The sequence below is a fragment of the Stomoxys calcitrans genome, chromosome 4 (genome assembly GCF_963082655.1).
Source record: "Stomoxys calcitrans chromosome 4, idStoCalc2.1, whole genome shotgun sequence".
Classification (NCBI taxonomy): domain Eukaryota; kingdom Metazoa; phylum Arthropoda; class Insecta; order Diptera; family Muscidae; genus Stomoxys; species Stomoxys calcitrans.
The window spans coordinates 155,415,515-155,434,394 of NC_081555.1; the positions used below are offsets into that span (position 1 = coordinate 155,415,515).

General features: G+C 35.6%; 1 protein-coding gene across 3 annotated transcripts in view; it reads left to right on the forward strand.

Moving 5' to 3' along the window:
- The window catches only part of LOC106085104 (UNC93-like protein), a 124,534-nt gene that overhangs the window by 101,218 nt on the left and 4,436 nt on the right, over nt 1-18,880 (forward strand). The window lies entirely within an intron of this gene.

Genomic DNA, 18,880 nt, shown 5'->3' on the forward strand with positions numbered 1-18,880 from the left:
CGAATAAAGTGTCTTACAAGTAAGCCGGCTTATGGTCATCCAATTGGCAAAATACAGGCACACACACTCACACATTAGCACAATCAAAGCAACAAGTTTGACGATGTCTTTTTTTGGTGGCTCGTGCTTTAAGTTTAAAAATAACTCAGAAATCTCGTGCCAACAGCCGAGGCGGCATAAAAACGTTAAACTACTGTGGCAGCTTAATTTTTTTGTGGTACACAGAAAACGAAAAGATAATACCCAAGTGAATACTTGCAACATACATATCTTTGCGGTCAAGCTAAAATATTTGCCACAAACTTACACAACAATCAGCTGCACATGCGCCTTAGAGGCCTTATGAAATGTGCTTTTTGTTTCTTGTTTGAAGCTAAAAATAAATCAGGCAGCTAGCCAACCAGCTGAGTTTTCAAACACCACTCAAGATGCATTCTCAATTACTGCAAAAAATAAAACACCGACAAGTGTGTGTGAGAATATGCTCACCCATATGTATGTGTGCATTGAGAGCCACCTGAAACGTGTTTAGTTAGATTACTATCGGCAATGTTTGTAAACATTGCTGCTGTCAGTGCGACACACAACAGCGAAAGTTCATAATGAACGCGATCAGCATCGATAGCAGCGTTGCAACCAAGTCTCGTGCATAAAGTTATACAGTGGGTTAGAAAAATTATTCAAATGCAAAGAAAATAATATAAAAAAACAATGAAAATTAAAATAATTATTTTATAGATTATAAAAAAAAATTTAATGAAAACAATTTATGTTTGTTTCTCTTCGCCCTAACAGGCAAAAAATTTTGAACATTTAAATAAAAATTTATAAAAGAAAAATTAGTTTTCAAAAAAATGAAAAAATTAAATAATAGAAGCCTCAATTTTCTCCCGATTTGGCTTAAATTTGTAACAAAGACTTGTGTTGAGACTCTCAACATCTATGCCAAATGTGATCCATGATCCATGCCTTATATGATTTGAATCGGTCTATAAACAGATATAGCCCCCATATAAACCGATCTCCGGATTTGACTTCTTCAGCCCTTAGAGGCCTTAATTTTCACCTGATTTGGCAAAAATTTGGCCCAAACCCCTATCTTGTGACTTACAACAGAAAAGCTAAGTTATATTTGAATCGGTCAATATGCTGATATATGTACCCAAGATTCGGCCTGGCCGAACTTAGCACACTTTTACTTGCTGATATATGTACCCAAGATTCGGCCTGGCCGAACTTAGCACACTTTTACTTGTCTAATTTTTTATGTTATCGATAACACTTTTATAATATCGATTACATTTTATTTTACTGCCCTCCTCCATTTCACCTCCTTTTACTGTGTATACTCAATCTATACAAAGTAAAAGCCAAAATGAAAGCTTCCACTTCCACTTCATAACAATATATAAACAAAAGTAATGGAACTGTCAACTAGACTTGACAGCCTGGCCATAAAAACATAAACAACTCAATCAAAAAAACCTATCACAAATGCCTGCGCTACAGGTGGTGTATAGGTAGCTAACAAACATTCAATGAGTCATAGCATCGATACAATTATTGCTTACATTTCCTCTTATCACTTTATGGAACGTTGATCAAATATTGAGGAGAAGAAAAAAAAATTAAAAAAAAAATGCTCAAATGATAAGTGCAACCATGAAGTAGACATGCAGACGTCTGACGGTCTGACTGACAGAAATACTCAAAGTTGTCAGTTATTTTATTAGCATTACAATGGTAGATACCCTATAGGTTAGGAAAAAAATTGTAAAAAATTAAAAATGATTCATGGATTATAAATACAAAATATAAATTATTTAAGAAATTGTGCAGATAGGAGAATTTGGGTGAAAGGGTTGATTTGAACTGAAAAAAAGCCTTAGTTTATTGATATGGGGTGAAAGTTTTGCTTAAAGCTCCAACAACACTTTTGTATGATTTCCAAAATTTAAAAAAGCTTCAAATTGAACGTTTTTTTTATAGATTTGAAAGTTCTGAATCACCTAAAAGCTTAAATGACAATACCAGAAGCTTAGCTAAAAGCTTCCAAAGCTAAGCTTGAACCTCCAAAACTCTAAACTCCTTTTTAATGCCACGAAAGCTTTGCTTAAAGCTCCAAAAGCTTTTTTTATGATTGCCAAAATTTAAAGAAGCTTAAAATTTAAGGTTTTTAAGGATTTAGAAGCGCTGGAATCTCGAAAAGCTTACATGAAAATTCCAAAAGCTTAGCTAAAAGCTACCAAGGCCACGAAAGCTTTGCTTAAAGCTCCAAAAGCTTTTTTGTATGATTTCAAAAATTTAAAAAGCTTCAAATTTAAGGTTTTTAAGGATTTAGAAGTGCTGGAACCTCTAAAAGCTTACATGAAAATTCCAAAAACTTAGTTAAAAGTTACCAAAGCTTAGCTTGAACCTCCAAAAGACTTTTTTGTTGGTCTGTGAAGATATTAAAAGGTTTGAATATGCTGGAAAACTTCGTTCAAGCATTTTGTAGTGCTGAACGCTCCAAAAATTTTATTGCTTAAACCTCCACAAGCTTTTTGGACGGCTTTAATGGCATTCAAGAACAACTCTTTTTCATTTCTTTGTAGTAAAGAAAGTTCTAAAGTTCCGAAGCCAAAATTGGCGAAAATCTTACTAAAATGTACAAAACTCCACAAACTTTTAAAAAGTCGTTCAAATGTTTGAAAGTTTTCTACAAGTTATTTGTTTCGTTGAAAGCTCAAAAAGTTTTAATGAAAGTACCGTGGGCTTTGCAAAAACTACAAAAGCTTTTCTAAACCTCCAATAGCTTTTTTGCATATCTCCAAAGATGTTTCTAAACCGTTAACAAGTTCAAAAGCTCTTGTTCAAGGTATTTGTAATGATGAATAATGAAATTTTCACAGATTGGGTAGGATGGTCTGAAAGGAATAATAAGCTATACATATCGGAAGGGGAGGCGGAAAAAACAAAAGGTATTAGGAAATAGATTACGAATAGGGTCTGGAACCAGCAATTGGCTATATTATTTGTCGATAATGGAAGGGGGCGGACCCTCCCCCTCAACCCAAAAATAAAAGTGGACCAATTGCGACAATATGTGACTCAAATGATAGGTATTCGGGAGCAGAGTTCTAATTTGGTTTTAAAAAATTGGGTCCTGGTACCTAGAGGTCCGCCCCGCCCCGACCCAAAACCCTCTCAAATAGACATATTGGACGATAATAACAAGATGAGATTCAAATGAGAGTTTTAGAGAGTCGATTACGAAGGAAGAAGCAGTAGGTTATAGAATTTGTTGATATCGTCAGGTGGCGGGCTCTCCCCCTTACCCCAAAAGCACCACCCAAAAATAAAAGTGGACCAATCGGGACAATATGTGGCTCAAATGAAAGGTATTCGGGAGTAGATTACGAATAGGGTCTGAAAGCAGCAATTGGATTTATAATTTGTCGTTATCAGAAGGGGAGCAGACCCTCCCCCTTACCCCAAAAGCACAACCCAAAAAAAGTGGACTGATGGCGACAATATGGGACTCAAATAAACGACAATATGGGACTCGTTATCGCCAGGGTGGAGGACCCTCCCCCTTACCCTAAAAGCATAACCCAAAAATAAAAGTAGACTGATTGGCACAATATGAAAGCTATTCGAGAGTAGAGTACGAAATTTGGCCCAAGTACCCAAAAATATGTGACTCCAAAATCTCTCTCCAAATGTTTAAATTTGCCATCATGGCTATATGGGAGTAGAGATACATATGGTATTAAGTGAAAAAACATATTTTTCGCGTGGTGTTTATAAAGGCGCAGCGGAGCGGGCCGGATTCAGCTGGTTTATATAAATTTTTGAGTTATAAAGCCTATTCATTAGCTTGTCTATGAGCTCACAAACTTTGAAGAAAGCTTCAAAAGGACTAGGATAAGACGATCAAGAATCAAAATTGTTATCAAAACTCTTTTCAAAAGTTTTTACCGCCAGCTTTCTTCGAGGTTGTGGGCATAATGTTTTCTGATTTAGGCCAAGGGTCATAGAACGGATGATTGTACTGTAAAATATGTCAACGAATTTTTTTTTTTTTTTTTGAAAAACTTTAAACTCAATTCTCGTCATTTTTTATTCATGTTCCACTGTGCATAGCACAATTTTCCTTTGCAATATGATCAGCTTCAAGACAACAGCCACTATTTTCGTTGTTAAACAAAGTTTGGATTAAACTGGTTAAAAGCGGTTATTATTTGTTTTTAAAATATATCGTTATAATGTCCCCAGCAGCGTTGCCTCCCCTCACATCAGGGTTGGCCAACTGTCGAAGTCGAAGTAACTAACTAACTGACTGACTGACTGGCTGACTGAATGAATTTTACATACCAACGTAGTAGTGTACCACATTGAATTCGGTTGGTTGGTCGCCTTAGTGGTTTCGATAATGGTTGGTGGTTTGCATTTTTGTATTTTGTTTAAACACTTGATAATGTCCGTAAACTTGTTGTGTACAAATCAGAGGTTTTGCATATTTTGGCCATATTTTGTTGTTACTTTGTACTCATGTGCATGCCATAAGTTTTCGTTTTTTGTCGATTTTTTTTTTTTAATTTTGGCAGATGAAGCCAAAAATACAAAAAAAAACTGTATTGTGCTCTGACCAACATAATAATGTGGCATACATTTCATGAACAAGTAGTTGGGCCTTTTGCGAGGATATCTGTTTTTTTTTTAATTTTTTTTTACTTAAAATAAAAGGGAAATATAATGTGGTAAATATGAGGTAAAAAAAGTAGAATGGTATGGAAATATTTGCAACAATAATGATTTTAGACACATAGAGGCAAGGACTTTTCTGAATTATTGTCCTCCACTTAAGTGGAAGTATATAAACAAATTTTGATAAAAATTTAGAAAAATTATCTAAGAAGAAATTTTTTTTTTAGAAATTCACATTTCACCAGAATCAGACTATGGGGTGGTCCCCCAAACACTTGGATATTAGATACGTTTTCTAATCTAAAATACCTATCATTTGAGTCCCATATTGTCGTTATTGGTCTATTTACCAAGGTTTTGGGGTGTGGCGGCCCCCCTAGGTATCACATTAGAAATTTTCTGGATTTTCTGAAAATTAGTGTAAGGGTACTCTACTTCCAAAAACCTTTCATTTAAAATCCATATTGTCACACATATTGAACATAATGAACATCAGATTCGTTTTCTACTCTCAAATACCTTTAATTTGGTACCCATATTGTTGTTTTAGGTTACTGTAAGTGTGCAAACAAAAATCTCCGAGATCTGGTGTTTTTGAAAATTAGGGTAGGGGGAGGTTCCGCCTGTATGATCAATTTTGACCACTCTGCCCTCTCTCTGTTCATGTGGGCTTCTACAAGTTATCGCCATCTACTGGCTGTTTTCAATAGAATTTAGTTAGCGCCATCTACTGGCTATTTTCAAATGGATTAATGGGATTAACCATTGAAAACAACCAGTAGATGACGCTAACTTAAATGTTAGTGCTACTACTCCCTTGAAGTTGCTTAACACCTATAACATTGATCATCATGTGGTAGTTGTCTATAAATGACTATATGACTACCTATTAAATAGTCATCATTAAGTCTTTTTTTAAATCAAATCAAATGCCATATTAAAAGATTTTCTGTGGTAAAGAACTAATTTGCCAGTCTATATATCTGGTGTGGTGGAGATAGTTCTTACTATTAAACCATGCAAAACTTTTGAACAAAAAAGTGTTGCCCAGCAGCACCTCGTTTGGTCTTGTCTATCGATGAGCTAAACATGGTCGCAATTTTAACGTTAAGGTTCATAACTCATCCTATCACGCTGAACGTCATAATTTTTGGGGTATGGTGGCCTACATTTATTTGTGTCCCCACAAATTTTGCAAATTTTGTCCATGAACATTCCACTCAGGAATGTGTGTCCCCACACATTAATTACATCACACTGTGCCCTGTTAGGTCATTATGATTTATCAACTGTTTTGGGGTGAGGAGGTCCTCCAGATATATGAGCAGAATAAAGATATCAGATTCGTAGTCCACTAACTTATATTTTACATTTAATCCCATATTGCCATGATTGGCGTATATAGCCGTTTGTCGGATGTCGTCTATATGAGAGTTGTGCGCCATACCCCATCTGCCACTTGAGCACAAATTTGAATGACGCACTCCATTCAAAAATATCTGTCAATTGATTCCTCACTGTTTAAATGGGTCAAATACCCTATTGGATGCGGTTTCAGGAATTAAAGCACATATTAATCTGATCCTTAAAACCTTTTATTTGAGTATCATCTAGTTATGATCAAATAATATTCCCATTTGGGGGTGGGACGACCCCCAATTACTTGGACCTCATTTTTTATGTCATATCCGTATTGTACTCCCGAATGCCTTTCATTTGAGTCCCATATTGATGTGTACGTCCAATATATTTGTTTGGGAACTTTTGGGTTGGGGTGGCCCCTGGATTCCTTGGACCCTACTTTTAATACCATATTCGTATTCTACCCTCCAATACCTTTCACTTGATACCCATAATGTCCCGATCGGTCTACCTTGATTTTGGGTGACGTTTTTGGGGTAACGGGGAGGGTCCGCCCCCTTCCAATATCAACAAATTATATAGCCTATTCCTCCGTCCTGACCATTTTTGTAATCTACTCCCGAATACCTTTCATTTGAGTCCTATATTGTCATTATCATCAAATAAGCCTATTTGAAGGGGTTTTGAGGTCGGGCCAGACCCCTAGGTACTTGGACCCAAATTTTGATATCAAATTTGTATTCTATCCCCGAATACCTTTACTTTTGGGTAGTGATTTTGGGGTATGAGGGAGGGTCCGCCCCCCTTGAGATATCAAAAAATTATATAGCCTATTGCTCCTTTCGGAGCACTCCTCACAATCTGTGAAAATTTTAAAGAAATCGACTTAGCCGTTTTTGAGTCTATACGATACAAACAAATTTACAAACCCCCAAACAAACAAACAAACACAAATTGATTTTTATACCCTCCACCATAGGATGGGTCTATACTAATTTCGTCATTCTGTTTGTAACACCTCGAAATATGCGTCTTAGACCCCATAAAGTATATATATTCTTGATCGTCATGACCGTCCGTCTGTCTGTCTGTCGAAAGCACGCTAACATTCGAAGGAGTAAAGCTAGCCGCTTGAAATTTTACACAAATACTTTTTATTAGTGTAGGTCGGTTGGGATTGTATTGTAAATGGGCCATATCGGTCCATGTTTCGATATAGCCGCCATATAAACCGATCTTGGGTCTTGACTTCTTAAGCCTCTAGACGGCGCAATTCTTATCCGATTTGACTGAAATTTTGCACGTGGTGTTTTGGTACCACTTCCAATAACTGTGCTAAGTATGGTCAAATCGGTTTATAACCTGATATAGCTGCCATATAAACCGATCTTGGGTCTTGACTTCTTGAGCCACTATATTTGGCTGAAATTTTGCGCGAGGTGTTTTGTTATGACTTCCAACAACTGTGTTAAATATGACTCAAATCGGTACATAACCTGATATATCTGCCATATAAACCAATCTTGGGTCTTGACTTCTTGAGCCTCTAGAGGGCGCAATTCTCATCCGACTTGGCAAAAATTTGTACCACGTCTTCTCCCATGACCTTTGTCCCGCTGAAAGCAATAGGCTTTGAGTTTGCTTCTATTTAGAATAGAAAGCAAAACAAAAACCTTCTTAAAAAATTAAGGCAAAATGTGGTGCGCTATAACAGCATTGGGCAGTCTACGCAGATCGTGATTTCGAAGCTGACCAAAGCTCCATCATGAGCATGTTATCACTTTAGGGCTTAGCGGACTGATGACAAAGCTTTGGTCAGCTTCGAGATCGCGATCTACGTAGCCTGCCCAATGCATTTATAATAGCACACAACATTTTGCCTTAACTTTTTAAAAGGTTTTTAATTTGCTTTCTATTCTAAATAGAAGCAAAATCAAAGCCTATTGCTTTCGGCTGGACAAAGAATTGCGCCCTCTAGAGGCTCAAGAAGTCAAGATTCTAGATCGGTTTATATGGTTTATTTATATTATATGGTTTATTAAACATATATACCACCCATTTTTAAAACAAATTTAAAAAAAATAAATAAATGTAATTATATAAAAAAAAATCGTTTTAAAGCATTTTTTCAATAAAAAAATATTTATTCAAATAAAACAAATAAAATAATTTTTTTAACATTAACATGTAAACTTACTTTTTTGAAACAAATTTAAAAAACAAAAAATTTTAATTGATTTATTTATTTTAATTTTTTTTATATTTTTATCCCTTTTCCTTAATTTTTTTTTTTTAATCTTATTTCAATTTGAAAAAAAAAAATGTTTCCTTGTTTTCTCTTTCACCAACCGTGTATGCTACCAAAAACACCTTTATTTGTTAAAAATAAAAAAAAAATTAACTTTTTGCAAAACAATTTGACCACATCACCCAAAAGCCTTGCATTTTGCTTGAGTAAAAAAATTTATTTTAAATCAAAAATCTCATAAACAATTTAGTTCAGTTTAATTAAATTGCTGCTGCGTGTTGAAGGGTTTAAAAATGCAATCACCCAGTGTAGGCATGTGTATGTGCGTGACTTTGCGTTAACACATACAACTAAACATGCGTAAAATATCCAAGTGCACATGTCAAATATTTTGGCGCAATGAATTTAAATCGATTCTCAATTCGTATGCAATTCACATTTGCGAAAAACAATTCACGGAAACAATCATGCGGGTATATGTATATTTTTATTGAATTTATATTTAACTAAAATATTATGGCCAATAAACACCAAAAAGTGAATAAAGGGAAAATTGTGAGGTTAATAATACATATATACTCTTGTTTTGCGTACAACCATAAAAGCATTCGAATCCGTTGTGTATGGCCGAACTACAACTTCCACAAATCTCTCATAACATCTCAGCGTGGCTGTTTTAAAACTGATACTGACCCAAATTTTGAAAAAGCCAATATCTTTTAATGATTTTTTTTTGTTTTGCTTGCTTCCACGGTTGTTAATATCCGTTTTCAGACGCTGCATTTTAGGGTGTGTAATGGTCAGTGAGTGGATATAAAATGGTTTCAATCACTTTGGCTTTTTGTTTGCAGTGTAATGTCATATGGTAGTTTTTTTCTTCTTTATATTTACTACTATATCTTATTGAACTGATCTGTGATATACAACTTACCTTAACAATAAGAAACGTGAGATGCTTTAAAAACGTTTCGATGTACAATGAATTAAAAAAAAAACAGCCTTCCGATACGATTGTGAGAAAACATTTATAGCCTCTAATCGTTTTTATGAGTTGGTCTTGTGTTTCTTTCTTTTGGCTTGGCAAATCCGGTTCACATAAATTGTTAAGCAATGTTAATTACCATGTGTATTTTTGCAAATAGTAGAAAAAGGATAAAAATTTATAGAATTGAAAGAAAAAAAAAACAAGTAAAAGGGTGCTAAGTTCGGCCTCCACCATAGATCGCATTTGTCGAGTTCTTTTCCCAATATATGTTTTTAGGCAAATAAAGGATAAAAGAAACGAATTGCTATTGGAGCTATAAAGTTATAGTCCGATTCGGACCATAACTGAATAGAATGATGGAGACCATAGTAAAAGTCATTGTGTAAAATTTCAGACAATATGATTAAGACTTGCCCCCTTTGGGGGCTCATGAAGTGAAATAGGGATATCGGTTTATATGGGAGCTGTATCAGTCTACAATTGACACGTATGTTGAAGGTCATGGGGGAGCGGTTGTACAAAATTGCTGCCAAATCGGATGAGAATTGCGCCCTCTTGAGGCTCAAGAAGTCAAGATCCCAAATCGGTTTATATGGCAGCTATATCAGGTTATGGATCGATTTCAACCATACTCAACACAGTTGTTGGAAGTGATAATAAAACACCTCATGCAAAATTTCTGCCAAATCGGATGAGAATTGCGCCCTCTAGAGGCTCAAGAAGTCAAGATCCAAGATCGGTTTATATGGCAGCTATATCAGGTTATGTACCGATTTGCTCCATACCTAGCACAATTATTGGAAATCATAACAGCACACCTAATGCAAAATTTCAGCCAAATCGGATGAGAATTGCGCTCTCTATTGGCTCAAGAAGTCAAGATCCAAGATCGGTTTATATGACAGCTATATCAGGTTATGGACCGATTTCAACCATACTCAACACAGTTGTTGGAAGTGATAATAAAACACCTCATGCAAAATTTCTGCCAAATCGGACGAGAATTGTGTCCTCTAGAGACTCAAGAAGTCAAGACCCAAGGTCGGTTTATATGGCAGCTATATCAAAACATGAACCGATTGGAACCATACTTAGCACAGTTGTTGGGAGTGATACCAAAACACCACGTGTAAAATTTCAGCCAAATCGGATGAGAATTGCGCCCTCTTGAGGCTCAAGAAGTCAAGACCCAAGGTCGGTTTATATGGCAGCTATATCAAAACATGGACCGATTTAGCCCATTTACAATCCCAACTGACCTACACTAATAAGAAGTATTCCTTCGAAAGTTTGCGTGCTTTCGACATACGGACAGACGGACGGGCATGGATCGACTTAAAATGACATGACGATCAAGAATATATATACTTTATTGGGTCTCAGACGCATATTTCGAGGTGTTACAAACAGAATGACGAAGTTAGTATGGTGGAGGGTATAATTAAATACCCAATAAATTCCCTATAAATACCCAATATGTGGAAATTTATTGGTTATTTATTGGGTAGATGATGCCCATCTCCACTGGTCTCTAATGGTTTAACGTAAAGAGTTTAATTGTGTATGGTGGAGTTGGATGTAAGGAATAAGGAAAGTGGGTGTTTGTTTATATTGTGTGAGATAGGGTCGTGTGGCATATTACAGGATAGCGAACACAAAGTGTACAAGAATTTGAGACTACGAACGGTCCAGCCGAGGTAATTTTCCATATCAAGCGATGGTAGGGGCAGCTGTGACCGCCCATAGTCATTCTCCAATCGTTTTAATCGAGCCTGACGTCAAAATAAATGCGACTTAATATCGGGAATATATTTTACAAACTGCCTAGGAGCTTGAGTAAAAATTTGCCAGTATGGATGCCGCGCAGAAAGCCATTGTACTGGAATGAGCCAAAATAACGAAAGATTATACTTATTTCTCGAAGCAATAGGCAAAAGGCGATCATATCGAGCAAAACTGAAAGTACGAAATCTAAATCTTGGTTGGAAGGCATATTGTTTATCGACTCATTGCGGTGTTTATGTCAATGTTAATGTGAATGAGTTTAGTTTTTCGGTGTGGCACCACTGGTTGATAATTGTGTCCAAATGTCATATATGAAAGTGAAAAGTGTTCAGTATAATCTGCCACTTCATAATAGAGAAACTGACAAACGAGCAACGACTGCAAATCGTTAAGGCCAAAACAGAATAAAACGCTTTGAGCTTTACATTGTAAAATGCAATTCTGCAAACAAATCCCACAAAACCAACGTTCAAAAGTTAAGAAATTTTTCTGGTGGTCTCGCCGGGATTCGAACCTAGGCGTTCAGCGTCATAGACGGACATTCTAACCTCTGCGCTACGGTCGCCTCCACCGTTTCTAGCATTATTGTTAATTTAGCTGAAGTTTTCTTGAACATATTAAGCATCAGCACATCTCTAAGGTGTGTTTTGCTTGGAAGCTTATATCGGGGATCTAATACCGGACAGTAGTTTACAAAACAATTGGCAATCATTTCCGTCAAAGGCTTGTCAATGTCATTATTTTGCTTTGAGTTTGTGTCAGAAAGTAAGAAGCTACAGAATGCATTAACGATCTACAACTACTGTTTGTCGATGCGATGTTGTCAGTGTCCGCCGATATAACTGGAGTGCTGAAATCTGGGAGATGCATTTCCAAGCCACAGTAATATCTTTTCAAATGATAGTGCAAGTTTGAAATATTTCCGCTGGTTTTGTACTCCTTTCCGCAGTTAATGCACTTTGCAAATTTGTCATCTGACCTTTTAAAGTATTTCCATACTTGTGAGATTTTACTTTTCTTTTTTTGTGTTCGCCTCTCGGTCGCCAAATCTTTCTCCGAGTACGTGCTACTGCAATCGCATGCCTGCCTGCATGTTAAAATTTGTATAACTTTTGAGCTTTGCTTTTGTGGGATTTGTTTGCAGAGTTGCATTTTTAATGCGTGCACATAGTATGTAACTCCACCTGTAGAAGTGTTACTGAATTCTATGAGAAAATAGCAGCGACAGGTCGTCATATAAACTTCGGGTTAAAAGCAACTCTGTTTCAATGTAGTTGCTTTTGTTGTTGTATAACTTTTATTTGTGTTATATTGTCCAATAGAATGGATAATATTTCACAATCAATTAACAGGCAATTTTCCTGCGAGTGAAGCCAATACTTGGCTTTATGCGTCAAAGTTAATAATCGTTTAAAGGCCCAAATAGAATGAACGTGTTGAGCTTTGTTTTTGAGTGTCGCGTTGGAAAAATGCAACTCCGTCCACAATTCTCACAAAAGCGACGCGGAAAAGTTACAAAAATTTTCAACTTTGACGTTTGAAAGCAAGATTCGCGAAAGATTGTTTGGCAATCAAAAATGTTTGCAGGGTATAAACCCATCGGCTTGGGAATAACACAAAAGCTGAATAACACAAAAGCAACTAAGGAAACTTAAGGTTGCTGTACAGAGTTGTCAACTTTTATAAAATATTTTAGAGTCTATTACATTACTACAAGTACCAGTTTGGCATTTAAAATTCTAGTGATATTCCATTAATTAAGACATTTGCTTTTGGATACTTAGCAAAGCAATAGGTCGATGTTTCTGGATTTAGACGTGAGTACAATGTGAAAAAGTGTAGCAACGTTTTAACAATTTACATGTACATATGTATTTACATACTGCAAATCACTCCTCTCCTCTCTCAGTATATTGCCCGTTTGGTACTCGCCTCAATTGAATTTTTTTTCAAAATGTCAGCTTGCTGTTTAATAATTAACATACTAAGCACATTATTTTTTCACAATTTGATGGAACACGTATCATTACAACTATAACTTCTTTTAATAAACCTCCCCATTCTATTAGGTTTAATGCCCTGTAATAAAATCTCACCACATTTTTAATCATATGGTCAATTAGTCTGTCAATGGGTGAGACTTATTTATTTTAGCCTCATCGCTGAACACAATCTTTTCGATTTTCGGCATTTGTGGAGTTACAAACCATTCGCGAGCACTAAAAACGCATTACAAATGCAACTCGGCAAACAAATCCCACAGAAAGTAAGAATTTTCAACTTTTTTAAATTTTCGTGCGTCATTTTGTGTTGCCATACGTGAAGTCAAGATTGATTCGTTTACAGGTAGTGGCAGTCCAACAACAAAATATTGAGTGCACTATCTGTCAAAATCAGTGATTAGTGCAACTCTGATAGTTCGCGCCATTTTTCGTTGTTTGTAGGTGCTATAATTCTTAACTGTAATACACACACACACAGACAAAATTCGTTGACAGATAGTGCACTTCGCGAGAAAAAATTGTACTCAGCTGTTTACGGTATACTACCTGGTAATTATGTCGTAAGTGAAGTAGTGTTTTTAGGATTGCCCTATGATAACCTAGAAGAGTGTTTCACGAGTCATACGAACGATTATAACGAGTTACTAAAACTTCCGCCTACGCAATGCATTCCCCAATTATTTCCTAGAAGAGTGTTTCGCTACTCATACGGAAGAACAATTGCGCAAAAGTGTTTCAAAAGGTTGTTTATGTAGCCTACAAACATTTTTCAAAATTTAAGTAACTCATGTGGAAGATTCGCGGAACACTCTTCCAGAAGATTCGTCTTGAGGACACAACTCCTAACGTCTGGAGAATCATCTACAACTCTTAGAGGAGCTCGTCTGCCATCGTTACCTTCATCTAGAAGATTCGCGGAGGATTGTTTGGCTATCAAAAAGGTTCGAACACCGTACAGCCTAGTACTGACATGCACAGCGAAAATACCTATTTAATTATTGCGAAATCCGACAGACTTTTTTCTTTGTCGTAACACAAACAAAAGTCAAATAACATCACACAACCTGGACAACACTATGGAAGCAGTGTTAATTCGGCCCATTTAATTACATTTGCAATTAAAATTTTGAGAAATTTAAACGGATACAGTGACATGTCGCTACTATTTTTCTCATAGAACTCAGTACTACTTGTGCGAAATGTATTCGCATTATCTTCGTCACCATTTTTTTAAAAAGTACATTTTGACAGTTGTTCGTTTAAAAAGTCGAAGTCATTACTAGGCTTAACGGGCAATAGTGTGTGTGTTTATGTATTCATATTTACAAAGATCTGTTAATCTGCTTTTTTATAAAATTTGGCAACCCTCTTTGGGTTTTTTTTTAATATTCTTCGATTGTGATTTATCGCTCTTATTGTAGCATGTACTAAACCAATTGGCAAATTAACATTTAAAACACACAAACATAAAACTTATCTTGTCTAACACAACAGCACCTAAAGTTTTTACGTTCCATTTACAAACTGTTTACATTTCATTAAATTTGTTGTTTGTTTTTTCGAAACACACAAAAAAAAATCAAACTGCTTTACATGTGTCAAAGTGTGGTCTAGTTTCAAAATATTTCAATTGCCAGACCGCCCGGTTGACTGGCTGGCTGGCTGACTGTCGTTAAATTGCATATTGTAAATAAATTGTGAACAGCAACAAACAACTAAAGAAACCAGTCTATATACAATGTGGTATATTTACAACTTTAATTATTTACGGTAGCAAAAAGTTTTATGGCAAACACTTTAGCACCTATAAAGCCCACCCCCTTGGCAAGACAAAAATGGAAATTTCCTTTGGGTTATAAAAAAGAAAATTAGTAATTTTTCTTAGTTTAAACTATTCAGTGGGAACCATTTCTTTGGATACATTTCTAGAAAAAATGTTGACATTTAGAAAATGCACTTAGAATCATGGGGTGGCAACTCTGAAATTCAAATAATGTATTATAATGAATTTTGTTGGCAACTCTGAAAGAATGCTACAATTTAAATAACGATTAGAATAAATAATTATGGGCCTTCATAAACACTTTTAGTTCAAGAATTAAAAATCATTTTTTCCAAGAGGTTTTTTATTTAGGAAGTTGCTACCGCACATAAAACTTGTTAACATATTTACATTTTTGTGGTTGGTGGCTTTTGCTACTCTCTCATAAAATAAAGATAAAAACTTATATTTTGTAATTAATTAGCCTGAAGTTTTTTTACAACAATTTGATTTTTTTCGTAGAAATAAGATTTCATTAACATCTTGAAGCTTGTTGTCGATAAGGAAATTCCTTCGTCATTCATAAGTTTGTAGACTTATCAGTTGCCTTGAGTTTGTTTTCCTTTGTTTATTTAAATACCCTACATAATAAGGGAGTTTTTTTAATATTTCTTTTTATTTTTTGGCCCATAAAATTTAAAGGTTACTAAGCTTACGGAAATATGCCATGGTCTGAAAAGACCTTAAGCTATGTTTTCTTTTTGTAATATCAGTAAATAAAACCGGATTTTTGTTCTGGCAGTATGTGTGTTACTCGAATAGTTTAAAATCGGTTAACAAAGGTTATATGTGGACTAAAAGCCCTTGAGTAGCTCAAGAAATAAAATCAGGGGATCGGACTATATGGGAGCTATTTCTGGATGTGAACCGATTTAGACCATACTTGGCACTGTTGCTGGAAATCAAAACAAACCAATTCGTGAAAAATTTCAGCCAAATCGGTTAAGAATTGCGCCCTCTAGCGGCTCAAGAAGTGAAGATCTGAGATCGGTTTATATGGGAGCTATATAAGTTTGAGAACCCACTTAGACCATACTTGGCACTGTTGTTGGAATTCAAAACAAACCCCTTTATGCAAAATTTCAGCCAAATCGAATAAGAATTGCGCCCTCTAACGGTTTAAGAATTGAAGATCTGAGATCCGTTAGACAACTTAGACCATACTTGGCATAGTTGTTGAGGGTCAAACAAGAACACTTTTTGCGAAATTTCAGCCAACTCGGATAATAACTGCGCCCTCTAGCAGCTCAAGAAGTCAAGACCCGAGGTCGGGTTATATGTGAGCTATATCAGGATTTAAACCGATTTAGACCACACTTGGCACTATTATTGGAAACCTAAAACCAACTTCAGCAAAATCGGTTAGGAATTGCGCTCTTTAGTGACTCAAGAAATAAAATAGGGAGATCGGTATATTTGTGAGCTATATCAGGTTGAGAACCGATTTATACCATACATGGTATAGTTGTTTGAAATCGAAACCAACTCCTTCATGCAAAATTTCGGCTAAATCGGATAAGAATTGCGCCCTCTAGAGGCTGAATAAGTCAATAGCCGATATCGCTTTATATGGGAGCTATATCAGCTTGTGAACCAATTTAGACCATAGTTGACACTTTTGTTGAAGGTCAAACCATAAAAATTTTTGCAAAATTTCAGTCAAATCGAATAATAATTGCGCCCTCTAGCGGCTCAAGAAGTCAAGATCCGAAATCGGTTTATATGGCAGCTATATCAGGATAAGAACCGATTGGACCACACATAGCACAGTTGTTGGATGTAAAAATGAAGACCGCTTTAGAACATACTTGGTATAGTTGTTGGAAATCGAAACAAACCTCTTCATGCTAAATTTCAGCCAAATCGGACAGCTATATCAAAACATGGACTGATATAACTTATTTTCAATCCCGACATACGCTAATAGGAAGTATTCGTGCAAAATTTCAAGTGCCTAACTTTATTTCTTCGAAAGTTAGACAGAAGCTTAACATTTAAAATTTTAGCACAATCGGATAATAAATGCGCTTAAATATGGTCCAAATTAAAACAAATTCAGTTCAGATGCCGGGAGGCTTAATACAACTCACTCTTCCAAATTTCAATGAAATCGGACATTAAATACTGCATTCATTTCGGTCTATATGGCAGATATATCTAACCATGGTCCGATTTGAACCACATTCGGATCAGATGTCTGGAGGTTCCAAACAAACTACAGTTTCAAATTTCAGCGAAGTCGAGTAATAAAAGTTCATATTATGGCTTTAAGACCCTATATCAAAGGATCAATCTAAAGACAGCAATATAGACCGAACGGACCCATATTTATCATGAATGTCAAGGGGTCTAATAAACTCATTGTTCCAAATATCGTCGAAATCGAGTAATAAATACACCTGTAACGGAGGCCACCGTAGCGCAGAAGTTAGCATGTACGCCTATGACGCTGAACGGCTGGTTTCGAATCCCGGGAGACCATCAGAAAAATTTTTCAGCGGTGATTTTGCCCTCCTAATGTGGGCAACATTTGTGAGGTACTATGCATGTAAAACTTCTCTCCAAAGCGGTGTCCCACTGCGGCACGCCGTTCGGACTCGCCTATAAAAAGGAGGCACCTTATCATTGAGCTTAAACTTGAATCGGACTGCACTCATTGATACAGGGTGGCTGATGAAAGCCGCTACCAAAAAAAAATGTAATAACTTTTTTTCTATTTAATAATAATAATTTAATAATTAATTTAATTAATTAATTAATTAATTTAATTAATAATAATTTAATAATTAATTTAATAATTTAATTTAACATGAATAAAAGAAAAATGTATTCCATACACCGAAAAAAAAATGTAGCAATATTCATCATTGTAGCAATATTCATCAGCCACCCTGTATGTGAGAAGTTTGCCCCTGCTCCTAAGTGGAATGTTCATGAGCAAAATTTGCATTTTTCAAGTGGATATCTTTATTCATTAGACCGCCATCGAGGTTTGGGGCGGGTTTCTCGTAGAAAAAAAAATGTTCGTGTTAGCTAACGGGAACATTAAATTATCATGGGGATAAACCTCCTGTTAACAATTATGTGTTTCTTGTACACTTTTAAGGTATTTTGGAAGATATGACAACATTACGCACCAATCAGAACTTAGACTTTACTGATAATAGTTCGTTTTTTAGTAAAAAAGAGTATGAGAGCGAAAACATTTGGAGAATTTTGTAAATGGGAGGTTGCAAATTTCTGCTGGATGCTTTTTCCCCCGCAGAAGTTTGCAAAAGAGTAAAAAATTTTTGTTGGAAAATTGGTATTGAATGAGTACGCGAGTATGCCGCAATCTGTAAACAGATTGTGGGGACGATAAGTCACTAAAGGTTAAAACAGAATTAGCGCGTTTAGCTTTGTCTCTGAGCGTCGCATTACAAAAATGCAACTCTGCACGCAAATATTGGGTTGCCCACTTTATATGCTTTGTTGGGTCTTAGATCAATATTTGAATGTTTGAATCACGAAATTATGGTGGAGGGTATAATAAAACACATTAACCTTAATACGATATTCATACACGATATGATAAAAACAGAATTTTTATTTTATTTACAGCCTCAAATTCAGGGACAAAAATGTTTGATTATCCATTTGTCTAAATTTTGAAAAAAAAACATACTTGTCATTACAATTCGCATTTCATAAAACCCAATTCTGTTGTTTGATCCTAAAATGAGGTATTTATGTCAAGTCAACAACAACGGGCATTGCGTAAATGTGTAAAGTAACTAACGGAATACAAAATGTTACATTTTTGCAATAGGCTCCTCCGTTGGTAGATGTATAGTTGGGTCGAATGCATGGCGAAAAAAAATCTTCAAAACAAACAATTTGCGGCATGAGTTTTTTATGTACTCAAATGTTTACATGGAAAGTTGATACAAAAATGCAAATTGGAATTTCAAAATTCGACCCATTTTGCCGAAAACTATTTTCCATAA